The sequence below is a fragment of the Leucoraja erinacea genome, chromosome 23 (genome assembly GCF_028641065.1).
Source record: "Leucoraja erinacea ecotype New England chromosome 23, Leri_hhj_1, whole genome shotgun sequence".
NCBI lineage: Eukaryota > Metazoa > Chordata > Chondrichthyes > Rajiformes > Rajidae > Leucoraja > Leucoraja erinaceus.
Window position 1 is genome coordinate 5,482,814 of NC_073399.1, and position 12,221 is coordinate 5,495,034.

The window sequence follows — 12,221 nt, forward strand, 5'->3', positions numbered from 1 at the left end:
AATCCAATTTTCCTGCCTTCGCCCCATAACCCTTGACAGCCGTTCTAATCTAGAATTTGCCTATCTCTGCCTTAAAAATATCTACTGACTTGGCCTCCACAGATTAACTACCCTCTGACTAAAGGGGTTCCTCCTCACCTCCTTCTGATTCTAAGTCTATCACCTCTGGTCCTAGAGTCTCTCACCAGTGGAAACACCCTTTCCATATCCACTCTATGCCTTTCATTATTCTGTAAGTTTCAATATCCCCCCCCCTCTCAACTGTCTAAACTCCAGCAAGTAGAGACCAAGTGCTGTCCAATGCTCATCTTATGCGAACACACTTATTCCTGGAATCATTCTTGTAAACTTTCTCTGGGCCCTTTCCAGAGCCAGCACATCCTTCCTCAGATATGGGGCCCAAATATGCTCTCAATACTCCAAATGCGGCCTGACCAGCGCCTTATAGAGCCTTAGCGTTACATGTCTACTCTTGACTCTCCTATAGAATATCAATCTATTTCAGCCTAGAGTTTTAGTGATTCAGCCTCTACAGCTCTGGAATAGGAAAGTGTAGTAGATAGTCAACAGAGAAAAAAATCCTTCTCATTGGTGTTCATAGGTTACCCATTATTCCAAAACTATAGCTTCTACTTCTAGATTCCCTCAAAGGAAAAATGCTCTTAGTATTTCCTGTGACAATACCCCCAGACTGTTTTATAGATCACCTTGCGTTCTTTACATATAACAATAAAACACTCTTGACCTCTTGTTTGTATAGGCATAAATCTTTGGACTTTTTAGGAAACCCCTTCATGTTACCAATCAATTCTGTGTACCTTCTGTTAATAGGGATTCAAAGGTATGATCGAACCAATATCCAACTTAGTTTCAAGGTTTCCCTACTTTTATATTCACGTCCCTTTTGCAGTAAAGGCAAACATTTCACTTTGCTAATTAAGTGCTGCACCTATGTTATCATTTTTTGAAGGGACATCCAGACCTGTCTGTAAAGCTATGATATGGAGTATTTCTCCATTAAAGTCGTATTCTACCTTTTGATCCGTCCAACGGTAGTGGATAACTTTACATTTCCCCATATTATACCCCATTCGTCAAATTATTGCTCAGTCGCAAAATCTTGTGTCTTGTATTGGCAACTTATTTTGCCAATCTATCTCCACATCTGGAGCAAATTTTGAACTGCATTCTACTCAGTCACTTCATCAGTGGTTAATACAGATTGTAAATAGTTTGGCGCCTGGTTCTGTTCTTGATGCCTGTCCCCCATCAGCCCACACAGGTCAACATTTGTCAAGTTGTAAATCACATAGATATCCCAATTCTGTTTTCTGTTGGTTAATTGTCTTATATTTGTGCAATGCTGTGAATGTTTGCCTCCTGTTGTAGCATTAAAGTGTTTTTTGAGATTGTAAATGGATAATGTCGGTACAGTGGTTAAGATTATTCTGAAGACGGGTCTCTACCCTTCTGAAGAATGTTACCCATTCCTTCTCTCCAGAGATGCTGCCAGTCCTGCTGAGTTACTCCAGCTTTTTGTGTCTATCTTCTGTTTAAACCAGCATCTGCAGTTCCATCTTACACAAGATAATATTGTAATCCAGAGTCCTTCCAAAGAAAATCACAGACCCAAGTTTAGATCCCACATTAATACTTATGGAATGTAAGTTAATTTAATATTTTGAATTTGCAAAGATCCAACTAGTTGCAGTAATGACCAGATTCATTGCATGATCATTTAAAAAATCCATCTGGTGCACCAATGTGCTTCAGACAAGGAAATCTGTCATCTGATCTAGCGTAAATGTGAACTCTTAAATGGCTTCTGAAAAGGTCTAGCTAGGCACTCACTTTTAGCGATGGATAGTAAGTGTTAGCATAGTGAGCTATGCCCAGATTCTGAAAAGGAATGGAATGAGTAAAAAGAAAATCACAAAATCCCCTTTCCCAACCTTGCTTATTACATCCTCAAAGGGCTTTTAAGAAATTTGTCAAATATCACGTCTGTTGACTCTGCTTGAATGCATTTGATTTACGGTATGTCCAGCTAATTTCTCAATCCCAACAGTTTTCTCTATATAGCGAATTGATCTATAGTCATACAGCATGGAGACGAGCCCATCGGCCCAACTCATCCATGCTAACCAAGATCGCTCTCCAAGCTAGTCTATTTGCATGCGTTTGACCCATATCCCTCTGAATCTTTTCTGTCCAAATATATTTTTAACATAGTAATTGTACCCACCTCTACAGTCTTCTCTGGCATTGGCTAATAGTTTGTTCTTTATGAACAGACGTTATATTTACCTTTTCATAGAAGTGTGCTTTACATCAATACAGCCCACTATTTTTTAAGGCCCTACGATGCAGGCTGTCGGGTCCAGGAAATTTAACATTTTGCAACTTTTGCTTGTTTACTACTTTCTCCAGTGTCTGTAATTGTCTTGTATTCTTTCTTTACCTCTTGTATTTTCTTGTATTGTGAGGTTTTTATTGGTTTTCTTTAATAAAAACTGATTTGAAATATTTGCTTAAAATCTGTTATGTCTGGCTTTCTCTTTATTTATTCCCCAGTTTCATCATCGATAGTGCTTTCACTACTCATCTTGAATTAAATTGAATTGAATACAATTTATTAGCCATGTATGTATACATACAAGGAATTTGCCTTGGTGCTTTGCTCACAAGTAACAACACGATGTAAAGTAGACAATGAAAAATAAAACATTATTATTGAAACATGTGAAGAATTAAATAAGATGCCAGAGCAAAAGGGGGCCACAGACTTTTGGTTGCTGAGTTGAGCTACTGTTCGTGGGGAAAAAGCTGTTTTTATGTCTGGCTGTGGCAGCATTGGCAGTCCGGAGTTGCCTTCTAGAGGGAAGTGCTTCAAATAGTCTGTGGCCAGGGTGAGAGGGGTCAGAGATGATCTTACCCACTCGCTTCCTGGCCCTTGCAGTGTACAGTTCGTCGATGGGGAGAAGGTTGCAGCCAACAACCTCGGCTGATCGAACGATGCGCTGCAGTCTCCGGATGTCGTGCTTGGTGGCTGAGCCAAACCAGACCATGATGGAGAAGGTGAGGACAGACTCTAGAATGGGGGTGTAAAACTGGACCATCATTGCCTGTGGCAGATTGTATTTTTGCAGCTGCCGCAGGAAGTACATCTGCTGTTGGGCCTTTTTGGCTGTGGAGTCGATGATGGCCTCCCATTTAACATCCCTGGAGATGATGGTTCCCAGGAACTTAAATTACTCCACAGATGTGACTGGCGTTGTTGATGGTGAGTGGGGGAAGGGGAGGGGGAGCTCTCCTAAAGTCTACAATCAATTCCACTGTCTTAAGAGCATTGAGCTCCAGGTTGTTGCAATGGCACCAGGACGGCAGCTGTGTCACTTCCTGTCTGTAGGCAGATTCCTGCCCATCCTGGATCAGTCCAATCAGGGTTGCGTTATCCGCAACTTGAGAAGCTTGACAGAGGAGTCAGTGGAGGTACAGTCATCGGTGTAGAGCGAGTAAAGGGGAGGGGAAAGTATGCAGCCTTGCGGTGCTCCTATGCTGGTCCTTGATGTGCTTTCCCAGCCTCACATGCTGCTTCCTGTCTGTCAGGAAGTTGGTAATCCACTGACAGAGGGGTTCAGGCACAGTCAACTGGAGGAGTTTGGTGTGTAGTAGCTTAGGCACAATGGAGTTGAATGCAGAGCTAAAATCCACAAACAAAATCCTTGCATAGATCCCATGGCGGTCTAGACGCTGGACGATGAAGTGCAGGCCCAGGTTGACTGTGTCATCCTTTGATCTATTGGCCCGGTATGCAAACTGCAGGGGGTCCAGCATGGTGTTTGTGATATATTTCAGGGGACCCAGCACGTCTTTCAAGGGTCTTCATGATTACAGTGTGACAGGCCTGCTGTCATTAAGACCAGTAATGCATTTCCCAGATTTGAGTTATAAAGGGCCGAATGGCCTACTCCTGCACATATTGTCTATTGTCTATAAGCCTTGGCTTTTTGGGTACAGGAACAATAGTGGAGACTTTGAAGCAGGCAAGGACAGTGCAGGTTTGCAGGGACAGGTTGAAAATATCTGTGTAGACTGGTGCCAGTTTGGCACAGAGCTTGAGGGTAGAGGGGGAAACATTGTCCGTCCGGTCCTGGATATTTCCGCCTTTTCTGTCTCCTAAAAAGCTTCTCCTCCACCTCAATTGTGGAGTTATGGAAGCTCTTGCTATCTTTAATTTACCTGCAGGCTTACGCTCATAATCTATTTTCTCCTGTTTCAGTCTCCTTGATCTAAATAAAACACTTAAGCTTCAATTCACAAAACAAGTTATGTCCCCATCTCCCAAATACCCATTGCATTTTGACAAATTTGCTCGAGTTCTTTGAGATTATAACAAGAAACATTGGTCGTAAGGATCCTGTAGATATGTAGATCCTGTGTATTTGGAGTTCAGAAGGCATGTGGTAATGTCACATTGCTGTGTTGCTGCTGCACAAGAGCTTATGGTATTGGAGCTGGGTTGATATTAGACAAAGTGTGTCAGTGTAGATTGAAATCTTGTTATGTTGGAAACTGTTGGAATTTTTTTTTTTAATTCAGGTTTAACGGATGTAATTTAGTACCCCAAGGATCAGTTCTTGGCCCAAAATTGTTCACTATTTTAATAACCTGGAAGAATGCGATGTTCCCAGGATTGCTAATGACACAAAAGTAGTTATGAGGGTATGTTGCGATAAGGATATTTGGATTCTGTAGCAGAACATGCGTTGAGTGAATGAAAACTTGCTACATGAAATTTAATGTAGGAAAGGAATTTTGGTAAGGAATCAACAGGTGGATTGTAATCTAAATGTGGACCTTGCAATTGAGTGAAGTTCAGAAGGATGGAAGTGTAGTTGTGCATCTCAAAACCGTGTAGCAAATAGTTTAGAAGGTAAATTTAATACTTTCAATTCAAAAAGGGGTTGGAATGTAGAAATAATTAAGTTTTGTACTGGATTTTGGTGAGGCTACACATGGATTTGAATATTTAACCAGTTCTGTTAACGTTTTGGTTCCCTTTCCCAAGCGTTAATATGGAAGTACTGAATGTAGTGTGGAGGAAATTTGTCAGACTTTTTTTCATGCAATGAGAGGGTTACCATTGTTTGGAGATAAGAACAAACCTGATAACCCCAGACAATGATCTGAGTTCCAGGTATTCCTGATATTTCACTACATCCCAGCGTAAGACATTATATCCACTCCAATTTATGGCAAGCATGATTCATCTGACTACAGAAGTGAAGTCCCTTGAAGATTGTGCTATGCTTACCAATGAACCTTGTAATATACACCTGGCGTCGCAAATACGTGGATAGCGCATAATGAGGATTCGCTTTAGTTGAATGTCTTCTTTTGGTGTTCTTCACTAATCCATTTTAATTGTAAATAACATGTTATCTTTAAGTAGCAAAGTAATGAAATATGGTAGTTGTCAGTTACCCATTATTCATATATTTATTATTTAACCTATTTTTATTATCATAAGGAATGTATAGAAAACTATACGTAGTCAGACCTAAAAAGCATGATTTAAGAAATATAATCTGGTGTAATCTTAATCAACTCTTGCATCAGCCCTCTAAATGCTGCTTTTATTACCTGCTCTTTTTTGATCTACTTATTTCTGGTATTTTATGTTCTTATTTTAGATTTCTAACACCTGCAAATATTTTTCTATTTGATTGTTGAGAAGAATCTGTTTTTCTTTCAGGACATGCATACACATTTTTCTGTTGGAATGCCAACGTCATTCAATAGTGAAAACCAAGAAAATAGGAATTCATTACAAATTATGGTATATTCCTCTCTACTTGTGAGTTTGAAGTTAATTATGTTGTACATCAGTACAATGGCACATAGTAGCAATAGGTGTTCTGTGATATTCCTTGTGAATATTTTTTCTATTAGAAAGGTTTAATTGTATTGTGACTTGGTGTGATAAAGTGAAGATTGTCATTCACCAGCAGTTGGCTCATTATTATTTTGATGTTAATCTTGTGTAGGATCCTCTCCTGGGTCATAAATATAATTATTTTGACTCTCTGTCAATAAAATCTGGTTACAGAATGGAGGTAGGTTATGTTTAAGTGCTGTTACTTATTGGCAATCGTTTAGCCTAATATTGTGTTGTGTTCTTGAATGAATAAAGTCACTGTTCTGGTTGCCAGATTGAAGAGAGCATTGGGATTGAACTTTGCAAGGTTTTGCACGGCATATGAATTGGCCAACATTAAATAATGTGCCCGTCTTTGCAGGGAAAGACCTGCTTCTTGCGCTCTGGTCAGATTCTCTCTGCCTCTTATTATTTGGGATGTGGGAGGGGAAACACAGTTACAGGGAAAAAGTGCAAACTCCATACTGACAGGATTGAACCTGGTTCCCTGGTGCTGTGAGGCAGCAGCTCTACCAGCTGCGCCATGGTGTCACTCCAATATTTGTTTAATTTAGTTAAATGTTTGTGTCTAGCTTTGAATTCTTGATTTTTAGTTTGGGGAATGAACAGTACCAGGAGGATATATTCAGAAGGGTCTGAAGAAGGGATTCGGCCCGAAACATTGCCTATTTCCTTCGCTCCATAGATGCTGCCGCACCCCCTGAGTTTCTCAAACATTTTTGTCTACCTTTACAACTATTTACCTTTCTGGCAGGTCTGATTTCGACCAGTGGAGGTTTTTTTTTCCCAATCTAACGGGGGACTCCTTGATGCCATTGCACTCCTTGGTTCGCTTATCCTTTCCCACCCAAACCACCCCTTCCTCGGGTACTTTCCCCTGCAACTGCATGAGATGTAACACTTGTACCTATAAATTCTCCCTCTCCGCCATCTAAGGACCAAGAGAGTCAAGAGTCAAGAGTCAATTTAATTGTCATTTGGACCCCTAGAGGTCCAAACGAAATGCCGTTTCTGCAGCCATACATTACACACAAATAGACCCAGACACAACATAATTACAATTTTACATAAACATCCATCACATAGCTGTGATGGAAGACCCCAGCAACATTTCCAGGTGTGACAGAGGTTCACACGCGTCTCCTCTATCTTCATCTACAGCATCGATGTGGTCTCCTGTACATTGGCGAGACTGTCGACTTTGGCTCGTGCCCAGCCCGCCAAGGCCTACCAGATTTCCCGGTTGCCAACTATTTTAACTCTTCTTCTCATCTGATACTGACCTTTCTGTCCTGGGCCTCCTCTCATTGCCAGAGTGAGGCCATACACAAACTGTACGAATGACATCTGTACAACCCAACAGTATGAACTGTGAACTCTACAATTTTAAGTAACTACTATGCCACAACAACCTCCTTCCCCCTCCCCTATCTCCCTCAAGATCCCCTCTTTTCTACCCCCTCCCCCCCCCCTTCCCCCCGGAAACATGACTGACATCACTCTGTATCCCCCCCCCCCCCCCCCCCCCCCCAACTCCCAACCACTCCACTTGTGCCGTGAATACATAATTCACAACCTTTATATCCCTGAGTAACAATTCATAGCTCACACCTGCCTTCTCATCCATGGCCTTTGACCAACAATCTGCCAATCCAATAACCCCCTTGCCTGTGTTCATCTATTACTGGCCACTTTATCCCAACTTTACCCCCCCCCCCCCCAATCAGTCTGAAGAAGGGTTCCGACCTGACGCATATCCATGTTCTTCAAGGCTGCTGCTTGACCCGCTGAGTTGCCTCAGCATTTTGTCTATCTCCTTGACGCCATCATTGACTAAATGCCACTGTTTATAAAGGTGGGGGAACATGGCACAAATACTTCAATGTGTCCTTTATTATCTTTTATCAAGGCAGAGGATGTAGCCAAAATCTCTTGATAATAGATATAATGGGCTTGCAGAAATTTTGAATTGTTGGCAGGCTGGCTATGTTAAAAGCAAATGAGTCGCATAGTTTGGGTAGGATGCATTGTGGATTGTTGGGAGAAGTAACATTTGAAGAAGAGTTTATAATAACCTTCCTATCCTCCCTAAGTATAAGTGTGGTACTACCGGTAGCAAACCTTGCACCCTTGTTTCAAGAGCGAGTTGGAACATGAAACGGTTAATCTATTCATTTTGACTTCATAAAGGAAAACATTAACAAAGGCTTGTTTAAAGGCAAATCTTATTCAACAGAACAGATTCAATATTTTAATGAGATAAAATGGATTAGAATAAAAGTTGATTAGAATGTAATAAATGGCATCAGGCAATTCTGCTATACATGCTTCCATAAAACAAATTGGATGTAATGTGGATGATGAATTAGAGAATGTGATTAATTTTGTTTAGCGGTGCAGCGTGGAACATAGCCTTTTCCCACTACTTTTATTTTACATATATTACCTTTAGTATTCTTAACATGCGGTAACAAAATAAACCTCTACCTATTTTTGAAATATCATGCTGTAAGAATAATTGTTATTGCAAGTCTGAAACTCCAAGCCCCCTAACCTCTTTCCTCGCCACAATTTTCTTTATAATTCAAGATTTCTTAAGAACTATTACGTTATAGTGGAACTACCTGTATTTGGATTTTCAAAAGACATTTGACGAAGTCCTACATAAAAAGTTTGGCGTCAAGTCAAGGTTCATGGCTCTGTAGCTGCATGGTTAAGGAATTGGCTTCATGACAAGCAGTGGTGTATTTGTATTTTGTTTTATTAACTTGAGGCAGATAGGCGATAGTGTTTCATAAGGGTTTATTTACCAGGAACACTATTGTTTATATGAACAACTTGGATATATGAACACAGGAGAAAAGGTCAGAATGCACAGGTGACACTTAACTTGGTAGTGGGATTAACAGGGCACGTATTGGCTGCAACTGTAGGCAAATCTCATTTGATACAGAAAAGAGAGGGGTGATGCAGTTTGCCAAATATAATCAGGAAATATGGTATAGACTTTATGGCATAAGTTCTAAGCGCTGCACAAGAACAAAGGGATATGGATGTAAATAACTCTCGAGAGCATTCTTTAATATATTTGGGATCTTGGATTTATTTACCAATGGTATTGAATACAAAGATTATGTTGAAATATAGGTTCTGTTTCTGTGTTATCTCTCAATGACACTGTAACACATGTCAGATCACGTGAGATATTGCACTACTGTCCAACCAGGAAGGATTTGATCCTGGAGAGGGCCTAGAAAAGACTAAAAGCTCTGTCCCACGGTACGGGTTCATTCCAAGAGCTCTCCTGAGTTTAAAAAAAAATCCAATTCGTAGTAAGCACGGAGAATGAGCGTAGCGGGTATGTCTGAGCTCGGGGACGTCTCTTAGCTGCTCGTACCACTAACGGCAGGTACTCGAGAAGACTCGCTAACAGCAGGTAAGCATGGGAAGATTCGTGAAGATTTTTCACTATGTTGAAAAATGTCCATGAGAGCCACGAGTACCGACGAGCGGCCATTACCGTAAATAGTTTGAATCGGGGCAAACTCGGGAGAACTCTTGGAATCAACTCGTACCGTGGGACAGGGGTTTAACTAGAATGGTTCAAAGATCCATGGCTTTTAGCAATGTTTGGATTAAAGTTGTTGATTATATTCTTAGAAAAATGGGAGGCGATTTGATAGATGTACAACATTGTATTAGTTCAGCATACATTAAAATAATTTGGGAACAATTACAAGAATTTAATGGATAAAAGTTACAATCGGGATGTAATGAAAATTATTTTAACTAATGATTATAATCTGGAGTTACTGTTTGTTTTGTGGTGGAAACAGCCGGTTAGGGCTTTCAGCAGTAGTGGAGAAAGAATGAAAAAAAATAGACTGGTTAGCTCGCTAAGAGGATGGTCTTGATGAACTGAATGGGATTTTATACCAGAACAACTCTTTTTAAAAGCAAAATACTACCCCAATACAGCTATTTGTACTGTTGGAGACATAAGAAACTGCTGGAATCTTGTGAAAATGCATTTACTGTTGATGTGGGTCTTATGGACTGCAAGAAAATGCACTTGTCTGAAATAGTCCCTCCCTCTATATCATAATGTAGCTGTTTCTGGAGGCATGATGATCATGCATTTTTCTCAGTGGCTGATACACCAGGTGGAATTATTGTGAATGCATTTTCTTCCACTAACTACCAGAATACTTTCAGTAAAATACGTATTTCCTAAACTTTTATTTCCCTTTAGTATTATTGGATTGGAGAAACGCTGAAGAAATGTTGTGTATGTACTATTTTTTTTATGTGACTTGCCAACATGAAACACTGTTTGCTGTAAGCATTCACATTGTATTGGCATTCTCCAGTTATCAGTCTAACCTAGCCACAGGCCAGTTAAAACAGTTGCTTTGCAGTTTCAGCTCACCATTCAGACATTGAATATAACAATACTGCTGTAGTTAAGAAGAGATGACCCTCGTAATCTGATACATAGCTCATAATGTAATTATAGTCATTATATCCAGTGTTTTAGTTAATTGCAGCTGAGGTCGAGGTGCAAACGTTAAATGTGTACTCCTTGGTGCTGTACTACATTGCTTTAGCTTTTGAAACGGCAAAATAACATTGTCCATAAAGTGAAAATGGTCGTAGGGAAGAACTGCAGATGCTGGTTTAAATCGAAGGTAAACGCAAAATGCTGGAGTAACTCAGCATCTCAGGCAGCATCTGAGTTACTCCAGCATTCTGTATCTAAGTGAAAATGGTCAATGGTCTGTGCAGTTTAGTATGTTGGGAAAATATAACTAATTTCTGCAATTCCCAAGCTAAATAAAACATTACTCAAAATAAACTATTACCAAGTCCCCCGCTCTTGTTCTGGAGTATCCCCATAAAACAATGATCTAAAACTCAATTGGAGGGAGAGCTTAACGGCAAGTAGGCTTCAGGTGATTAGTCCTGACACCTCAGCAATCCTGAAAATTGCGATAACTGTTGATAGTAAATAAATGTGTATTATGTGTTTTGTATATTAGTCAAAATCTTTCTTCTCAAGTAAGTTTTTTTTTTAAACAAAATTACTTCCCATTGTCCAGGTCAGGAATTCATATTGAAATTAATGAGAGCTTGAATCCTGACGCAAGACCAGAGGTACATTTTCTGGTCTAATTTGGAGGAATTCAGCAAGAAAGTAATGTATTTCAGTCAACTGACTTATGAAGAATCTATTCCAATTCATAACTAACTGAAGTTAAATGCTTCTAGTTCCCTTTAGAATTCCTGTCCATAGCTAGGAGGATTTGCTTAAGTAACATGGGTAGAAGAGCAAGTCAGAGGATTCATATCCTGTGGCAAGTAACCAGTCTCCAGACATCCCAAAGCCTGTCCACCATCACCAAGGTACAAGTCTTGAATGTGATGAACTATTCTCCACTTGTCTCGAAGAACAAGCCCAACGTCTTTCAAATTTTGCACTATTCTGGGCAAATCAGAACATTTGATTGGTTAGACACAAAAAGCTGGAGTACCTCAGTGGGGCAGGCAGCATCTGGAGAGAAGGAATGGGTGACGTTTCGGGTCGAGGCCCTTCTTCAGACTGGCCTATTCAGACTGTTCAGATTGGCCATCTCAACCAAGCTAACTACATACTTGCTCTACAGGTGCCTTTGCTATTGTGATCTTGACTTCCAATCCCAACTACTATCAGCAAGGGAAAATGCAATGGGTACACGGTCTGTACGGAGCCACCTACATTAGAGTGGCCCCGGATTGAATTCTCAATTTAGATTTATTTGACCAAAATATTTTGGGATTATAGGAACATAATGCTAAAGCTTGTGGGTTAGGAGAAGTAAATTCAGCTGGAGCTCTTATTCCTAATCACTTTTTAGTGAAATCTGTTGGGTGGGAGGTGTAGTATTGGATACCAAGAAAATTTTACTCAACTGCCTCCACGCTCATTTCTGCTTGCAGAAATGTAATTAGCAGTTACATTGATCATAGGATTATATTTTGTAAACAGAAAATTCCACAAAATCCATTGATAATCGGTGTGGAAATTAATCCCTTAATGTAAAAAAACAACATGAGCGAATTCCTTTATAAAAGGGCATTTTACATTTTCTTGCAGTTAATAAATCGAAAGAAAACATTAGAATTTATTAATAATTGCATAATTAACAAAAAACTGTCCTTCCTATCTAATTGAATCCTTGAGCAAATACTAAATATTATATAATAGTATAAATACATTTCCAACAGTTATGTAATGAAAAAC

At 39.9% G+C, this 12,221-nt stretch overlaps 1 protein-coding gene across 3 annotated transcripts in view; it reads left to right on the forward strand.

Annotated features, from left to right (window-relative positions):
* The window catches only part of LOC129708125 (dual specificity mitogen-activated protein kinase kinase 4-like), a 69,431-nt gene that overhangs the window by 17,330 nt on the left and 39,880 nt on the right, over nt 1–12,221 (forward strand). The window lies entirely within an intron of this gene.